At 39.3% G+C, this 18,558-nt stretch overlaps 1 long non-coding RNA gene across 1 annotated transcript in view; it reads right to left on the minus strand.

Annotated features, from left to right (window-relative positions):
• Positions 1 to 504: 504 nt before the first annotated feature.
• Positions 505 to 18,558, minus strand: part of LOC147244873 (uncharacterized) — a 48,272-nt gene continuing 30,218 nt past the window's right edge. Inside the window, exon 3 of the long non-coding RNA XR_015110167.1 lies at positions 505 to 871. This is a non-coding gene — a long non-coding RNA (uncharacterized LOC147244873). The remainder of the gene's footprint in view (positions 872 to 18,558) is intronic.

Consider the following 18,558-nt stretch of genomic DNA (forward strand, 5'->3'; position numbering starts at 1 on the left):
CTCAACATGTCTTCAACGCTTTATTAACATTTATAATAAAAGAGATCATCATAGCAGGGTTTTTCTTTTTTTTTGCTCTCTGGTCTGGTAACCAGGGATCTCTTCTTAAGCCTCGATTTGCATCACAGACGACATCAATTCAACCACCCTGATTCCATCTGTTTAGGCTAACATGCATTACTGCTAAAATGGCCTAAATGGATGTCTAAATGGCAGCTTGTAAACAAACAGCAGCGGGGTGGGAATGGTCTTTGCTACAGAGTAAAGCACGACACTCTGGGGGGTTGCAGATGGGATCTCGCCATAGTGACAGGATGTGATCAGAGACATCCCTGCTGAAATCTATCCAGGTTACATGATACCCACCGCAATGGAAGACAGAATTTATATATAAAACTGTGTTGCTGTTGACCTCAAATGCACGCATCCTACAAAACCAAAACAACAGCAATTCAGGCAAAGACGTAACAAAGCCAGGGCCTTAGAGAAAAGCAGGATGATGGTAGAATATGTGTGTCTTCTGGTGTGTATTTGTCTACGTGAGGCCAAGTGGGAGATATAAATGGAGAGATGGGGGCTAAAAAGAAGGGAAATGACAGAAGAAGGAGAGGAAGTATTGGGGTCATACTGATGGACACTGTGAATTGAATGAACTCATCTTTAAAAGACGCCTGTGTATTTTCTCTTTATTGAGAGAATAGCCATATTAACATCCTGTTCTCTTTGCGAAGTCGAAGCCATATCCGATGATGATTGGGTTTGGGAAATGCTCTGATGGAAAAAATAGAGCTCATTTCATCCACATCACCATCTCACATCACATTGGCATATGCGGCTCACTGCTCCCCACTTTTGGCCAAAATTGAAGAGCCTGCACAGAGGAAAATAAATAGATGGTTGAATAGCAATGGCCTCTGCCACTGAACCTTTTATCAGTGGGAATCTAACAGCCATGCCGTTTCAGAATTTCAGTTTAGCTTCCGATTACGGTATGTCCCGGCATTTTATTCCCTACATCTCTATGCTTCATAGCCTTCAAACACTTCTCGGTAACTGCCTATTATCCAACAGTTCCACTCCACTGACCCTGCCAATAAAACTTTTCATATCCTTATAAATGAACTCAATTGCCGCGTTCTAAACATTTACACTGCACTAACAGATCATCTCCACACCTTGGAATTGGCTAAATTCCCTTTTCCTTATGAATATATAGGAGGAGATTAGAGATATGATAGCTTTTCAGATTGCTGCACCCAGTGAAATTAGTTTAGTGAGCATTTACAGACTAAATTGGAACCATTAAATAGCGGATTGAATTGATGGCACATTCATTGTCTCTCCATCGGTATCACTGTAAAATCAATTAGCCGTCACTTTTCCATTCTCAATAAAGTATGATTGTCAGCTACGGATGAATAAAGAAGACCCTGACAGCCACTCAGACCAGAACACCATGTGAAAACAAATCTGTATGGGCCCGGAGCTGGCAAATGTGATCTGTAATTGTGCAAAAAGGAACAATTGTCTTCATCAGTAGGGCACTATGCATAGGATGGGCCATTAGTTTAAAAATATACCACATCAAGGCGATATTGATGAAAATCTGCAGCAATTTTTCAATGCAAGGATAAGCTTATTGAATTTTTATTATTCATGCAGAAATGCTCATTATTATTTTATATTGTAGATAATGGGAAGGTCTCCTTCAATGGATGGAAGAAGTGCGATTCTGTGACATGTCACAAATGAACCTGTTTAGATTGTTCAAATGGTCACCCCACTACATGATGTAGGTCTGCATACACAGCAAAAACAATACACTCGCGCACCAGTTTATTATTGATACTCCTAGGTAATACTAATATAGTAAAATAGAACCCTTCTGCAATAATTCTCCCTTTATGGAAAATAAAATCTTAAGATGTTATTCCTCTGTCAAACATCAGCATGTGTCTGTCTTTTGTTATTTTGATAGTAGGATACTTCTAAAACACCACTGGACAGTTTTTGATGAAATTTGGTGGAAAATGGTAATATTACACAGAAAAGGTAATTAACCTCTGGACATGATCAGGATAAAACTATAGATCCTGGATACTGCAGGCTGTGAAATGGTTGGAGGAACAACTTTTCTGTGCCTGAAGAATGATCTCGGTTGTGTTCTGGATCGGTGATTCAAATTCACGTCATATATTTTAATTGAAGAGAAACGTTTTACGCTTCCAGAGATGGAATGGATCAAATTCTGGATAGACATATAGTATTTTGGCGATTGGGATGAACATTTTACAAAGGATTCAGATGATACTATGTTTACATTCTATAGTTTTCTTTTGGGGCTGTGCAGGCTGAGTGATTTCCAGTTAAATGTCTTTCAGAAATGTCGAGTTTTTCTATTTTAACTTGTACATATAATAATTACCCCCACGGAGGGTAATATGTTCTATGGTGCTTGTCTGTCTGTCAGCAGGATTGCACAAAAAAAAAAAAAATTGGGGTTGCATTTCACCAAATTTGGTTGAGGGGTTTCACATGGGCCATGGAGGGTGCCGTCAAATGTCGAGGCAGATCCATTTTAAATAGCTTGAAATGGCATTTTTCTACATTGGGTGTATTATTTCTGTTTCAGTTTACGCTCTCCGATGCCCTCCAGTTTCCTTTAAGATATAGAGGTGTGAAATGATTGGGAAATGAAAAGGCCTGAATCTTCACTGAGTCACTCATTCAGATTGAAAATTGTGATTGAACATCCAAGTCTGTGCCCTGTATATGAATTAGGAACATGTCAGTATAATGTGGTAGAGCTCAACAGCCACAGGGATTAGAGGCTCCAATATGACCATTACATTAAATCCTCAGTTCTCTCAAATGATTGAAAATAGATGAAAATGTATAACTGCGCATCAAGTTAAGGTCTGTGTCTGCATTCGTTTTGTTAAGGTGTAGTTAACTCGTTGGAATGCGAGCGTACAGTTTATCGTCACAACAATAAAATTCTGGTTTTCTGACACGTGATATCCATCTGACTGTTTTCTCAATCCATAAAGAGAATATAATTTGTTTGATCAAATGTTTTGTTTGTTTGATGCTTTCATCGGCAGTCAGCTGTTTGGTCTTGGCTGCAAATAAAACAGCATTATGTCTGTCAATTTGCCAGCGGCAGCGCTAAGTGTCCTCTGAGATCAAGACTTTCATCTAATATTTCCTTGTAATGAAATCAAATAGGGTCTCCCAGTATCCCTCATCACACGGCTTTGTGCTGGGAGAGCCTCTGCTGACAGCTGAAGCCCCCCCCCCCCCCTTTATTTTACTTTCTGTACAGACTAACATATGAACATGCATATGAAAATTACCAGAGGCAGCACAATCACATATGTTATTACGCCATAGATGGCACAATGGAAACAACGCCAGTTTTTCATTAAGCCATTTTGTTGAATTGAGAGAACAGCTGAAGTGTTTTTCTTGATTGGCCAACAACAGATTAAAACATTGTAGCCAACATGATGAACGGACTGCAAATAGTGGATAAGTTTTAAGGTCTGCCAAAAAAAAAAAAAAAAAAAAGACGAGCCAGGGCTCCAAACCACAGATGCTAATTATGCAACTTTATCGTTCGTCTGTCATTTTAGCATTGAATTTTTTTGACAAAATGTACCACATTATTTAAAAAAGTGAGGCGAGAATATTGTTTGACACCAAGAAAAAAAACCCATTTTTCTTAGTCTTGAATTTGACTTAAAATAAACATGGGAAAAATATGTTTCGCCAAGGCCAATGAAGATCTACACCTTTTCATTCCCAAATAATCTCACAGCTCTGAGAGTCCTAAAGGAAATGATTATATGCAGCTAAAATGCAAGCCATGCTGGGTAGATGATTAAAAAAGATGTGCCATAACATTTACAGGTATTAAATTCACTGTCAGGACCACATTGCTCTAATTTATATTAAAAATAAATAATGAATCCTCCTCTCCCTGCTGCAATTACTCTGCTGTTCATTGTATTGGCAGAGGACTGGTTATCTCCACACAAAGTAAAGGGCTTTAGGATTCTCAGATGAAAGGTGAGATGGAAATGTGATCCAGTATTATTGCTTCATGGTATCAACACTTCAGCTTCCAGTATATGTACTGATACATAGTAGATGCTCATCTCAGAGGTAAATATTCTGATTTCATGAATACAAAACGGTTTTTCACAATAGGCAGGGTAAGAATTCAGTCTATATCAATCTGATTCAGCGACTATTCTGCACCCTTAGAGGAGAATGAAGGGATCCACCACCAGCATTCAGATACGAGCTCAGTATTTGGTCTGAGCAAAGGTATAATAAACCGCCTGTGTATTTTACAGTTGGCCAATAGGCGCTGAGCACTCAGGTATGGTGTGAGATTGACAGTGTTTAAGAAGGCAGGCCAAGCAGGGTCGGAGGATGTCCCAGGTAGTAGATCAACCTCAGACCAGCAGAGGAGCTTTTTAATGTTCAGGAAGTAAGTGGAAGGTGAGAAAGGCTTAAAGGAAGCTTTCTCATGAACTTGCCTGACCTAGGGGAGGACTGTGAGGGAGGCCTGAGGTTTGGGTGCAAAATAAAAGAAGAGGAAAAAAAAGACAGATGATATTTTGGTAGCAGGTGGGGTGCTGCTCTGTCCACAGGTGCTGCACAGATGCCTCAGAAGCAGAGCGAGCACCAGTTATCTGGGGACACTGGGACACTCCCGAGTCTCCGGATCCAGTCTCACCCACAGCCCTGGCATCTGCTCAGCAATTCTCTTGGAGTAATTAAACATGGCACTGCTACGGGCACATGATGGATGCACGGAAACAAGGACTGAAATTTGACTTAAAGGATTCAGTTGCATCACATTAGTTATTTATTTTCATCATAGTTTGAATGATATTTCGTATGCAGACAAGAGGTCAGGCCCAGCTGTTCCCTTCCGAGGAGAATTTTCCCGACTATTTCAAAGGGATAGTGGAGAGTAAATGAAATGTACGAGGAAATGCTGTCCAATTGGTGTCATAATTGCTATTTGGAGGATTCATAATTACAGAGCGCTGCCATCAGATAAAGGAGTGCAGATAAAAAGGAGTTGGGCTGGTAATGGAAATCTGTTTGGAGAGGAATAGTTTCTAATAAGTAATTTTGCCTAATAAACTATAACCGATTTAATCTCCACCTTATCAGGCCAAGATTTCACCACTTTCAGTTTTAATTGGCTATTTTGTAATCCTGATTCCCAACAGAGCGGATGGTCTGTCTCTCTCTCTGGAGACTTAGCATGAAATCAGTTTGAAACACTGTGTCAATCTCATTCTGAAGTGGCCATCTGGCCAGTGTACAGAAGCTTGGGATGGCATGCTGAACTATGGGGTCTCTGTGAGGCAATCAACAGCAGATTTACACAATGTGTTAATGCAAATTTGATAGAGACTTCCTATCAACCGCTTTAATCTTCCATGTGTTCTCCGTGTCGGCCCGGCTGAAACCTACAACACACCAGGAAATCATAGTCATCGAGAGGGAGAGAAAATTAAACTGTCGGGTTTCAGGTCCAGGTCATTTTATTTTATTTAAATAAATGTGTCGTGTATTTATCATGAGAGAAATAGCAGTGAGAGGAGGCAGCCAAGTTTCAGACATGACAAAAAGCATTACCACTATGCCTTGCAACACCATAAACGCTAACTAATGTTAGTAATTTCTTTATGTGCAGTAATTAATTACTGTACATCTGATTATTCACCCTACTTATGAAACTGTAACCTGATTGTTGACCCACTTGAGCGTTTTGCTTGAGGACATAACTGGTCATTACACTGTAAAACTAACTGCTTTATGACTGAACTAATGTGTAAACGTTGGTTCAACCAGGCTGCTCAAGTCCACTCACAGCCAATCGGCTGTTTACAAAGGCCTTCCCCACCAATCACGGATGTGCATGACTACAGGATGACTTCTTTAGAAGCAATGACACGCCGTCTTCCCCAGTTCCTCCTGTAATTATTCCACCAAGGAGGTAACGTGAAGGTGTTTGTTTATCTGTCTGTTGGCAGGATTTCACCAAAACTATGAGGCCAATTTTTAGGGAAAGGTGGTGCAGGAGGTGTAGCATGGGCCAAGGAAGAGTCCATTACATTTTGGAGCCCATACATTCAACAAAAAATGGCCTCAGTGGAGGTATCTGCTCTCTGAGTACCCTCTAGCTCTATTTTCATGAATAAATAAGCGAGATTGTTTTTAAAAACCTCAAGTGTCCCAATTAATCCTTTCAAATTTCTGTTTAGCATGTGTAGTAATGGTCTTTGTGATGGGCTAAGCTGCAAATGAAATTGCCCTTCGTGGGATCAATAAAGTTGTCTGAATCTGAATCCATTTAAGTTTCCTTCAAGTAGTTTTTATATGCTTTCCCCATATCTACCTACTTTTATGTATTGCTATTAACATCATGTCTGCTGCTGCTGGTTTGAGAACAAAGTTGCTGCTCAACACACTCATACTTCCAAACCCAGACTTTTAGCAGAAGTCACCCAAGCATCTGCCATAGGTAGGCTTCAGCTGTAACGAGCCTTTTAACCGTTTGTCCCAGCAAACACCAGTAATGCGGTGATATCTTGGAGACTGATATCATTTTGAGTCAGTACAAGTGTATAATAATTTCATCCAAAACATGATACAATCTTCTGTGAGAGAGTTGGCCAGTAACGTCTGTGTTGGCTTACAAAATTATGTCAAATCCCTCTATTCATTAAAGCAGAATATATAATACAGGGTCATTGCAAGGAATTCTGGGATGCTTAAAAGAATATTGCTCTGGGCCCCGTTTAATTAATTCATACACCCCACTAAGATTTTTATGTTCCCTCTCCAGCTGTGGGCCCGTGATATTATCCCCCACCTTTCATCGCACTGCAGTTGCATTGGGTTGGATGCATTGAACAATCTTTAATTTCAATTAGGGGAATATTATGTGTTTTAATTGTTTTCATAATGAGAACAAAATTATAGAGCTTCTAGAGATGCCAGAACATGTAAAAAAAAAAAAAAAATCAGTATCATAAAACAAGCTCATACTTGGCTTAGGTGGATTATTAAACTGGCATGGTATGTGTTTCTCTGTGACACCTACGTTCAGAACACACACAAAAATAAATGAAATATAATGTCACATGCTTTTATTTATCTAACCATGTTGTGTTCTCTGAGGAGGAACATTTTCTTGGTTTTGGAGAGAATGTTTCAGATTAGATTGGAAATATAAAAAAAAAACGTGCATTTCAGTGATGAAAAAGAAATAAACTGCAGTCCAGCAACATGGGGAACAAAGAACTGCCAAAAAGCCTGAATTGTGCTTTTTCCAAAAGTGGAAAAATGTATTCTGAGCACCAGAAATGATCCTGACCGTTCTGGCAGTGACCTTTTTTTTCCACACCATTCACTATTGAAGGGCAGGTCAGTGTGACATCACAAATTTCGTGGGTATGGAAAATCCACCATTGTTTGCAGAAATTATGGATTCTGTTCTTTGACACAATACAATAGCACAAACAGAGACACAGCCCTAAAACTATATTCATAAAATTGGTTTTGTTTGTATTTTTTTTAACTTATTGGTTTTGTTTTGTTTTATTTTTTCCTTTGAATATGACTTTTTTTTTTCCTAAAAAAGAAGTGGGAACCAAAAATCAAAGTCGTGATTTTCTACAGTATAGCTTTACATAGCCATTAAAGGATTGAAGTTGCAGAGTTCCCGAAAATGCCAATACATTTAACCAAACAAAAGCATTTTGTATTAATGTTAAATATTAGCAGCTTAAAAAAAAATCTAAAAAAAAAAAAAAAAAAAAAAGTAGATTGAGTTGCAAAGGAGCGCAGTCGTCTTATCCCGCAGCCTTTGAGGGAGCAAGAAGTTATTTCTTCAGGATTTTGCGACAGGATTTTCTCTGATTACAGTTGATTTCTTTCATTGTTATTTATTAATAGCCCACCATGTTTCTGTATCTGTTCATTCACCAACAAGAGAAGATTAGTTGTAGCACTAGAAAACAATGTTGCTCCTCACCAAATGAGCATTTTGTGCTTTTGTTCACATGCAGTTAATTGACACTGTTTGTGTTCCACGCTTCAGCCCTGTCAGGTCCTTTGTTGTGTGATAATGCAGCACTACAATGCCACTAGACCAGTCGCATATGCACCACCAGTCTCTAGTGGGGGTAATTGTTATGTAAATGATTATTAATGAACTACCCTCAGCCACCGTTGTTGGAGATGCAGCAGGCCAACAGAGGACATTCTTTCTGTAAATGTAGTTTTATTGACAGAGGTGGGAGACTTGAGACTTGCTTGACAAAAACTGCAAAAAGACTCATCTCGACTTTGTATTCATGAGTTGAGACTCATTTTAGACTTCAGTTAGATTACTTAAAAGGACTTTATAATAATGATTTTAAATATTTCAAGATATTGGATTTTTTTTTTTTTTTTACTTTTGAAACATGATGCATGTGAACCTGGTAACCTGGCAACCACGTCCCAGACCAAGGAGGGCCAGAGCTTCAAAACAAATAATTTGTTCTGTCCTCCTTTATCATCCTAAACTAAAACTCATTCAAGCCTATCAGACCTATGCCAAACAATACCTGTACGCCTCAGAGCAACATGGTTTTTTTTTTCTGTGCAATCTAGTTTAAAGCTGGTCCATACATTCATGCAGCCTTCTTCGGGGACAATTAGGTGTGTCTTGCCATGATGTGCCGTATCGTAACATAACATATCGAATTGGATCACAAGTATGGCATTGTACTCTATCGTACGGTGCTGTACTGAATTCTGTTACAAGGCACCACTGCTGGTGGAGGCCGGCTTCAAGGAAATGTCAATGACAAATATTAAGTATAGTGTCCGCAGGTCAAAAGAGTGACAGGACCACCATCCAACTTCCTCCATCTCGATAAAAAAACCCAAAAAACACAAGTCTCTCTGCGGCAAACTCACTGGCTGGTGAGAGAGAGAGAGAGAGTGAGAGAGAGAGAGAGAGATTGCATTTTATTGAGAAGACTTACTACAAATGTAGAAAAAGACTGAGGGACTGTGGCAGATCATTAGAGTCGTGAATGACTGCCACGTGCTTGAATCTCCCCACAGAAACTTGCTGACAAATCAACCGATCTAAAAAGCATCATGAATGAAGGCAAAAGGACCTCAGCATTCATAGCTGGTTTGAGAAAATGACAAACATTCCCTAAACTTACTTGAAACTATCTAATAAATTAGTTTAACTCATGACATCAATATTTGTTCTAATCAGTTCAAATATTAAATGCATTTTTTGTTGTTGTTGTTTTTCAACACTCAGAACATTCCAAATTTTATTTTGCTTTCATTAGTTGGACCTCTTAGCTTTTAGGTACGCTCAAATAGTTTTGGTCACGGTGAATTCTGAAGTAATTAAAACAGTCAGACGCACACAGAATGGTTTTTAAGAAAATTACAATATCATATCTGTGTAAGACAGGGGACTGAATTTCTATGAATGGCTAAGAACAGGTAAATAAAAACCTTTGATTTCATTTCAGCTTGAGTGTTTCTTAACAAAAGAGACGTGGCTAAAGAAAGAAAATGGATATCAAAATGGAAATTTCCCTGGCTGTTTAATTGGATGCCCACTTCTACTCAACTTATCTTTGCAGTGCAACTCATTCAATGGAAGTGAGCATTTCCAATTAGAGAAAATAACTTCTAGTTTCAAAACTATGCGTTTTACTGTGGTGTTTAGTTGTGATGGGATGTACCAGGGTAAACAAATAAGACAGTTTAACTCCACTTTGCTGTCAAATTTGTTGGGTTTATAAGGCATATGTCATTCCGAATCACACTCATCTGAAAAATGTCTGATAACGGAACATATTTATAACTCAGAAAAATCATTCTGGCACCAACAACCACCCTGGAGATGATCTCTTCGTGAGTCAATATGGCATGAATCATGATGAGAGACACTTTAAATGACACACAGTTACAATCTTAACAACACTGCAAGCTGCATTAAGAACAAATGATTTCATCCTGTATAGCCTCAGAATAATGGAAAGAGACCCGACATTATTGCCCATTTGTTCTAGGAAGCTACAGAGACTGACAGTAATCCCAGCTGTCTGTAAAATTGAAGCAATAAAAAACACAAGCAGTGGTATCAAATTTCGCCATGGCAATGCTCTTCAAAAATATCGATCCACAAATAAACAATGATATACTTGATTGTTTCAGTAAAGATTCCTGGACTCTCTGCATTCCCTTTGTTGTTCATGAGAGAGACGTTACACCAACGGTGGAATATGACCTCATTTGCTGAGGAGACAAAATTTAATTAACAGAGCAAACTGCGTCTGCCTATATGCCTCCATAGAGACTGCAGAGGAGGGGAAATACCTTTAACAAATACCTAGAATACACTCTTGAACTGATACTATCATTTGTTTATCAATTATTCACACTAGTTGTTCTGAATTCATGAAGAACTTATTTTCTTCTACGTGACGAATTCAGTAAAAACACTCGCCACATTCAGTTGCTACGGCTAATGGAGAACCAAGTTTAGCAACAGCAAAACTACACAAAACGTCCCTTTACAAACACCCAAACACAGAGTAAAATATCATCGAAGTGTTCTTTATATAGTCATATTCTCACGACTTCTCAAACACTTTGGATTTGAGCTAAAAAATAACCCTGTTAAACTAGTTCCAGTTGTATGCCCATGCTCTGTTGGAGGCGCTTGCTGGCTATGTTGTCCCCGATGAGTTGCCTATTAAATATGGTTCTAGCTAACCTTAAAATGACACATCCAAGTGTTTTGTCTGTCGGGGATTCACAAACAGGTGCCGGGGGCTCACAGATGTTTGTTTTTTTCGCCTTATTTCTTCACGACGCAAGAATAGAAAATGAGCTAGTCACATACTGTACATTTAGTAAATCCTGGCCAGCAATGACTGACAACAGCAAAACTGTCACACAAAAAAAACCCTCAAGTGCACCATCAAATTTAATGCACATCTTCATTATCTGGCCACCCACGACCACTTTGATTGAGCTTAACACCAATATAAAGCTCATGTTATGAACAAGTTGTTTCAATCGCGTGCTTGTTTACGGCAACCCTGGCTTCTTTATACTCAAATTACAGTGTTTGTGCATTACTGCGCTTAAGGCTGGATAAAGAAAACAGGTTTTGCTGGAAAATGTCTTTGAGACTCAGGAAAACAGATGTTTTCAGTAGTTTTGCCATTTAGTTTCAAGCTAAATACTGTATATGCAACTATTCTGAAGTCTCAAATAAGTATTACGGGGGGGGGGGACTCTTTTTTGAGCACAAGACATCTACATGTGAGTCCTTGAAAGGCAAGATACACTGTTGGTGTAAAGTATCACTTTATCACTTAACTCTGCAGTTCAGAAAAAAAATACTCTTCTTCCTAATCACTGTGACAACCTCTCATGATATCATGGCCTATTTTAAGGCTGCTGTCTTGATCTGAGTTAGTGGATTGGCTACTGAACTTTAAGATCCACGTGAAGCAAGTGGAAGCATGGCCCTCAATTGTTGTCATAGAAGAGAAGGTAAATATAGTCACAAAAAAAGAAGAAAAAAAAAGGACTGGCCCTTGAACAAAGGCAAAGCCAATCATGTACCAAAATAGACATTTTCTTCTTTCTGTTTGGCTAATTGGATGGTCACATTTTCTTCACATTTGCCCCTATCACAAACACACAGTGTGGAATAATGATGTCTGATTGAATAAATGTATCGCTTTTGAACTTTTCCAATGACAACACGTGCTGTCTTGACCTTCTGCTGCCTTTGCAGAGTGCAAACGTCTCACAACTTGTGTGAAAACAACACGTTTTACGGAGAAAGTAGCAATGATGCTCTACACCTTTAAACAAAGAAGAGTTAACTTCACCGCAACTCTTCTGTTTAAACAGAACTTACTTTTTGGCTCTGGAAATTTTTCATGCGCTCGCAAGAACAAATAAAATACACAAGGAAAGCTTGGACTTGTTGAAAAATAGAAATAAAAGAATAGATAGCCCCGCTAAATGTCACCATATCTGTTTTTCTATTCTTAGTCTTTAATGCAGTAGCATAATTGGTTTCTGTGATATTAGTTGCATAGCTAAAGCAGCATCCCAACTTCAGTAAACAATTTTAAGCCTAATTTGGTGTGAGACATGACTGGCCCAGTGGCAGTGTGCAACTCCAATTACGATAAGGATTAAGCACATGCACTCAAATGATAGAACAAGATCATGTGCAAAGATACACATTAATTGCAATTAATTGGAAGAGCATGACACCCTTCCTGCAAAAGATGATGTTGCAACACATCATTAATAACCAAAAATAACAAACAACAACAACAACAACAACAACAAAAACAACAACAACCCAACAACACAGATTTCTTCCGGCTTCCTGCTTGAGAATCTGCTGATTTGGAGTTCACCACATTGGTGGTCACTGTCTGTACCTTCTGGCACAAAAATGACCAAGTTCACACACTGATTAAAAAGTGTTGATGTCAGCAGTCGTCATAACGTGACAAGCAAAATTAAGGGCAAAAAAGAAACAAAAAAAACAACAACAATTTTTTTATGAATTTGTTTGTAATTGTGGTTCATAGAAGGTACAAGGTGGCATGTGTAGACATATTTAAGGAAATATGTCCAAGCTCCACATCTAATGAAATAGATCTGAATGTCTGGTTGAATTAGCATATGAATAATGTTAGTTTGGTGGCTTTTTTAAAATGTACTTTTAGTTCTGATGTGTCAAATGCCTGTTAGTTTTCTTTATGTTTAGTTGAGGTTTGGTGGACTAAAACTATGAGTGGTTTAGTCTATCACTGTTGCCTTAGTCAGAGGAAAATGTATTATTTTATTCTGGTTCTAGTCAATGAAAACCGAAAGCTGCATTTTGAATATGCCCTTAAACTTTTGTTTTACTCAATCAAATGTGAAAAACGACAGTCAACATTTCTAGTCTAGTTTTCAGTGTTAAAACTGGCGCCAGATGCAGCGCCCACTTTGATCCTGATAGGCTGCCTTGTTTCATTGAAAAAAAATTCCATGACAAATGTAATTTTCACTTTAGTGTACAAAAAAAAAAAAAAATGGCTTCAGAGATGTGATCGTGATGATAACATATGTTGAATCTGTTTGCCTGCCGACTGTCCAACTGTTAGGAGAGATGATGAGATTAATTAGGAGTGGGATGGCTACTGAGGGAGAGATGAAGCTGTCATTATACAGTAGGTGTTGAGTAATGATGACTGTCTCGTCTGTATCCTCGCCGAGCTGTGCTTTTAACTCTGACCCAATTAATACCCCAGGTAAATAGGCGCCTGCTGTGGTCACAGGCTTATTCCTCCTGAGATCAGCGGTGAAATGAAGCTGTACATTTTATCTGTGCATCATGGTTGGAAAGTCAACTTGACAGAACGCGGGGCACTTGATAAACAGTCTATCTAGGGCACACACTGTATAGCAGGTCTCTCAGGAGGGCTAGACAAAACCCAAGACATTACATAGAAACCCAAAGCAAATTATCCTGACATGGATGAAACAATAGCAAATTGGACAAATGATATAATTTGAGTCCTATAGGCCCCAGCAGAGTCTGGTTGTTTCTTGCACTCGGAGGGATTTAGAAACAAGAATAGTGTTTGATGGTATAGGTCAGGAAACAAAGGTGACTCCCTGCATGCATGGTTTCCAGAGTAGGAAGAAATGTCATCCCTGTGCAACATCCCTGCAACAAATGTATTCATTATTTTGTTCCTGTTTAGTAATGTGCCTCACATGGAAGGGATACTGCTTTCATTATTCAGGTGTTTTTCCTTTGGTCTTTGCTCAAAATACAAAGAGATTTGAGGGATTGTTGAAGGAAGGGAGGGGATCTCTCATTTTCTACACGAGTATAAATCTTTCTTTTATATATTTCTGACACCATATGTGCACCAAATACCACCCATGCTGCGGCTTAATAGATGCTAAAAAAAACACGTGCGTAGTACACTTTTAAATTCTGCGCATGTTACTCAGCTGATTAGACATGATTAACTAAATTAAGTGATGTAAATGTGACTTTCCACTTAAAAATCAATTACATTTTTGAGAACAAAGGTGTTAGATGTTCAAGGGGATGAAGAACTCTGGGGTTTTAAAATGCCTCCACTACTGTATAGGTGTTTCATGGTAAAGAAATGGCTGGCTGGTTGATTGGTTGGTTGGTTGGTTGGTTGGCGGCGGTGGTGGTGGTGGGGTCTTAGTCTAGACTGAGTGTGCACTTTTCAGCAGGAGGGAGCTGCAGTGAGTCATTAATCACCTGCCACTGACACTGAAAACCTTCTGCCCCTCATAAGGGCAAAATAACCTCTAACAATGAGAGGAAATAAGTGGCCGGAGACAATGGGATATTGCGTTGTAGTTTATGTTCCTCTCATAAGCAGCCCAGCCAGCCTCAGAAGATGGAGCAGCCATTCGATGCAGCTGCCTGACACAGCAGCGGGAGGGACATTACCTGGCCTGGGAGAAGCGGCCTACAGATTCAAAGTGCATAGTGGAACGCCCGCCATCTCTCACAATGAAACTGACCCCTTTGTAGCATCATTACATCACCATTTGAGGCAGGCAAATGTGGAAAACAAGACATTGCGACGGGGAAAGTGTCGTGTTAAATGGCACGAAAAGCGTTAAAACGTTCAGCTGAAATCATTAGGCACAATTCACCGTTGCTAACATGACACCCGCATGTGGGTTTTTTTTTTTTTTTTTGGTCCGTACTTTTTTATTCATTGCCGCTATCAAAGATGGGAAAAAAATGGTAGAGCGAGTCAGATCATTTTGGTCGGTAAAAGGTGTGAAACCATCACTTAAAAAAAAGCCAAACAACAAGAGAAGTTAAATGAGCAGTGTGCAGCATATGATGTTCATATAATCATTTTTTTTCAATCCAAGAATGTTTTAAATCTTCTGAAATGAGCCTTCACTCAAAGACCTTACGCTGACAAGAGACTAATTGATCGCTCTATTGCAACATTGTGGCACCGCAGTTTCTACCATTTTGGACTGAAAATCCCAAATGGGCAAATATGTGGTAACTCATCAAAGAAATGAATGACGCTACTTTTGAAAGCGCTATTTCTTCTTGGTCATCTTGCCCTTCATTCATAAATGTTATTCTGTGCTCTGTCTATTTACACGTTCCGTCCAAAATGTTTTCCTCTCTTGAGCTTCTATATTCTTCGCCTAAATCCTCTACGTTACATCACCACAACAGTAGCCCAGAAGGTACAAACCACTCACATTTTCTCAAGTCAGAATAAGTGGTTGTTTGTTTTGTTAAAATTTTGAGAACCCAAATGTTGACATCCAACCAAACCGGAGGCAACACAGGGAATCAAACCAGTGGCGCTTGCATTGGGAGGTGATGCCATTCATATCTTTGTGACGGTACAGGAAGTTACGTGCAGGACAACTTTCTGCTACTGAGCAACTCCAGGAAATCCACCTGGAAATTACAAATCACTTCCTTTAAATTAAATACGTACATCCCGTCCTCGGATGCGGATGCCGCTTAATTTTTTTTTATTTCAATCACCGCAACGCCAGATTCTGAAAACATATTTGCATCATAATAGTTATGACACGATCAAAGCATTTCATTCTGATCAGACAACAGAGGCGAATTACATTCCACACTTATCATGTCCCTTACCAGTTAAGTCCATATTAGTTAGCACAAACAGCTGTCACCAGAAAACAAAAGGGCTGAGTTTGTTCTCCTCTCTAAATTATGTTGTCAGTATCATCATAGTGAGCTTCTCCAGTGAGAATAAACTGAGGAAGGGGTGATGACAGACTTGACAGCATGAGACACCGGAATGATTTTAATGGAGGACGTTCTACTGCAGCGAAAGGGAGAAAAAGCTTATTTGATTATAAATCCTCACAGTCTAAAGTCATTTCATTCGGTTGGAGGGATGTTATTTCAACATTTGATCAGGTTTAAATGTATTAAACTTCATGTTTGTCACAGAAATTTGGGACATAAGACACGTGTGATTAAAACAAACAACAAAAAGAGAACACCTAAATGTGACCTCCAGTGATTCCGCACATTTGCATCGCAGATCTCACCGAGGCCTGAAGCTGATTGATTAATAGAGACAGAGCATGCCAAGCCCTATCAAGGCCCCTGCGCAGGTTAAGTGGTGCTAAGATTGTTTTATATAGTCTGTGATTAGAGGATGAGGCTGCTGAGTTTGATCTTTTTCACTTCTTGACCTCCTAATCACTGAGGGTCTTTTGATCCAATCTGCCCCAACAACTTCAATCAGACACACTCCTGGGAGTTTGAAACTGTCAGCTTAGTAAAGGAAAGGAAGGAGCTGTACATTTCCAGGATTAGTAATTATGGGAATACATATGCAGGATAAGCATTTTGTTATCAATTGGGTTTTTTTTAGGGTGTTTGCAGGAATAATTGCCATCATCAGACATTTTTTGCGCCGACATGTAGGATTCAAGTTGTTGTATAAGTATCTGGGGTCATTTGTTGTCATCGATATAACATCATTTATTGTGTAACCTTAAGTAAAACTGGATTTCAATATCTTCTAAACATCTGAAGTTAGAATATATTACAGTTTTTGGGATATAAAGCTCTGCTTCTCCGTTTCAGTCAATCTTGACGTAGAGGTGGGTGACCCAACTGTCGGATGATATTTCACGATATTTTTCACGGTCAAAGAGTAAAATATGAAAATCATGTTTTACAGTGTCTTTATTTGGCCTCAAATCTTTGTCAGCACAGTCTTGAGGGTCATGCATAGACATAAAAAATGGTCTTCTTTACTTATTGCAATATAAAAATAGAGTTAGAATTTGATTCACAAATAATCACAAATGGGTTCACAACTCCAATCCCAGGATAAATGTATGAATATGCTTGGAAAAAAAAACAACTTTCCATCTGCTAAAGAGCAAACAATGTTTAAGTAATACATCCATCCATCCATTTTCTACCGCTTATCCTGTTAAGGGTCATGGGGGGGTGGAGCCTATCCCAGCAGCCTTTGGTCGAGAGGCGGGGTTCACCCTGGAGGGGTCGCCAATCCATCGCAGGGCCAACACATATAGACAGACAACCATTCACACTCACAGCCACACCTACAGTCAATTTAGAGTATCAATCAGCCTCGTCCCCTCTTGATGTCTTTGGACTGTGGGAGGAAGCTGGAGTACCAGAGAGAACCCACACAGGAACAGGGAGAACATGCAGACTCCACACAGAAAGATCCCGAGTCGGGGCTCCAACCCGGAACCTTCTTGTTGTGAGGCAACAGTGCTGACCACTGCACCACCGTGCCTCCAACAAAATATATCTTATGGCACAATTCTCATTACTTTCAATTGCATTTAACATTACAGTATGTGTCAACCTCATATGAAACCGAGATAGCTCAAGTAGCTGGCAAATACTTAAAGTATTTACATAGTTGATCAGGTTTTACATTTTTCCTGTGATTTGCCTTGTGCAAAACTCTCCAGAGTGCCACATAATTATCAACATCATCAAAAGCAATTATAGATGCATAAATTAAATGCATGTCTACATCCCATTGTCCCCTTGCATAGTTGTCCCTTGCACTGATAACGCGACATTAACATTATAATGGAGAGGGAATAATGGAGTTGCCCAGCTGGGGTTAAAGGGACATGACAATGAGTGTGACTGCCTTAGTCTGAAGCTTGGTGCAAAAATAAAAAAACAAAAACAACCTTCTCATCCTATTCAAATGTGGGCGTGTCGAGTCAAATGAATCACACACGTCATGGCTGCAGAGGCAGAAACAGAAACACAGCTGGAGGTGAAACCTGTCCAAAAAGCCACAAACAGTTGCATCTGCTGCTGTAAAGTCAGTCTGGAAGGAGTCAGTTGAATTAAAGCCTGCTTGGACTCTCCAGGATAGTCCTTGTGGTTGGAAGTGGGCCCAACTGTCATTATTTGAGAAGAGCACCACAGGTCAGCTCGTTTGTCATTCACTAAGGGAAACACAAGTTGTCTTTTTTCTCGTTAGTGCTCGTAGAAGTAGTTCTTTGGCATGGGAGGGATGGACACGTTCCACACAGCAAGAAAATTAACATCATATTCAATAATATGATAAGAGTGAGTGAACAGAAACTGCTTGCTATTAAATAAAATAATTTCTAAGCTTCGGGGAGAGCCAGAATGTTTTCACTTGTTTTATCATAAGACCACATTCCTCCATGGACCCTTAAAAAATAAAGAGTTCCAAAATGACAATATTACTAACTACTAACTACTGAAATATTCAGACACGCTCCAGTGACTTCAAGTTTCTCATTATTTGGAAGAAAAAAAAAACAGCTTTACATTGGTATTTGGCTGGATGCCAGTTCTAGAAAGAGTTTGTCACAGGGTAGCAGAGTGACCAAGTCGTACCACTGGTGGTCGAGTGATGGTGGCGA

Source organism: Aulostomus chinensis, chromosome 18 (assembly GCF_037954235.1).
Source record: "Aulostomus chinensis isolate RoL2024-O1b breed Wild chromosome 18, RoL_Achi_v1.0, whole genome shotgun sequence".
In the NCBI taxonomy this organism is placed as follows: Eukaryota; Metazoa; Chordata; class Actinopteri; order Syngnathiformes; family Aulostomidae; genus Aulostomus; species Aulostomus chinensis.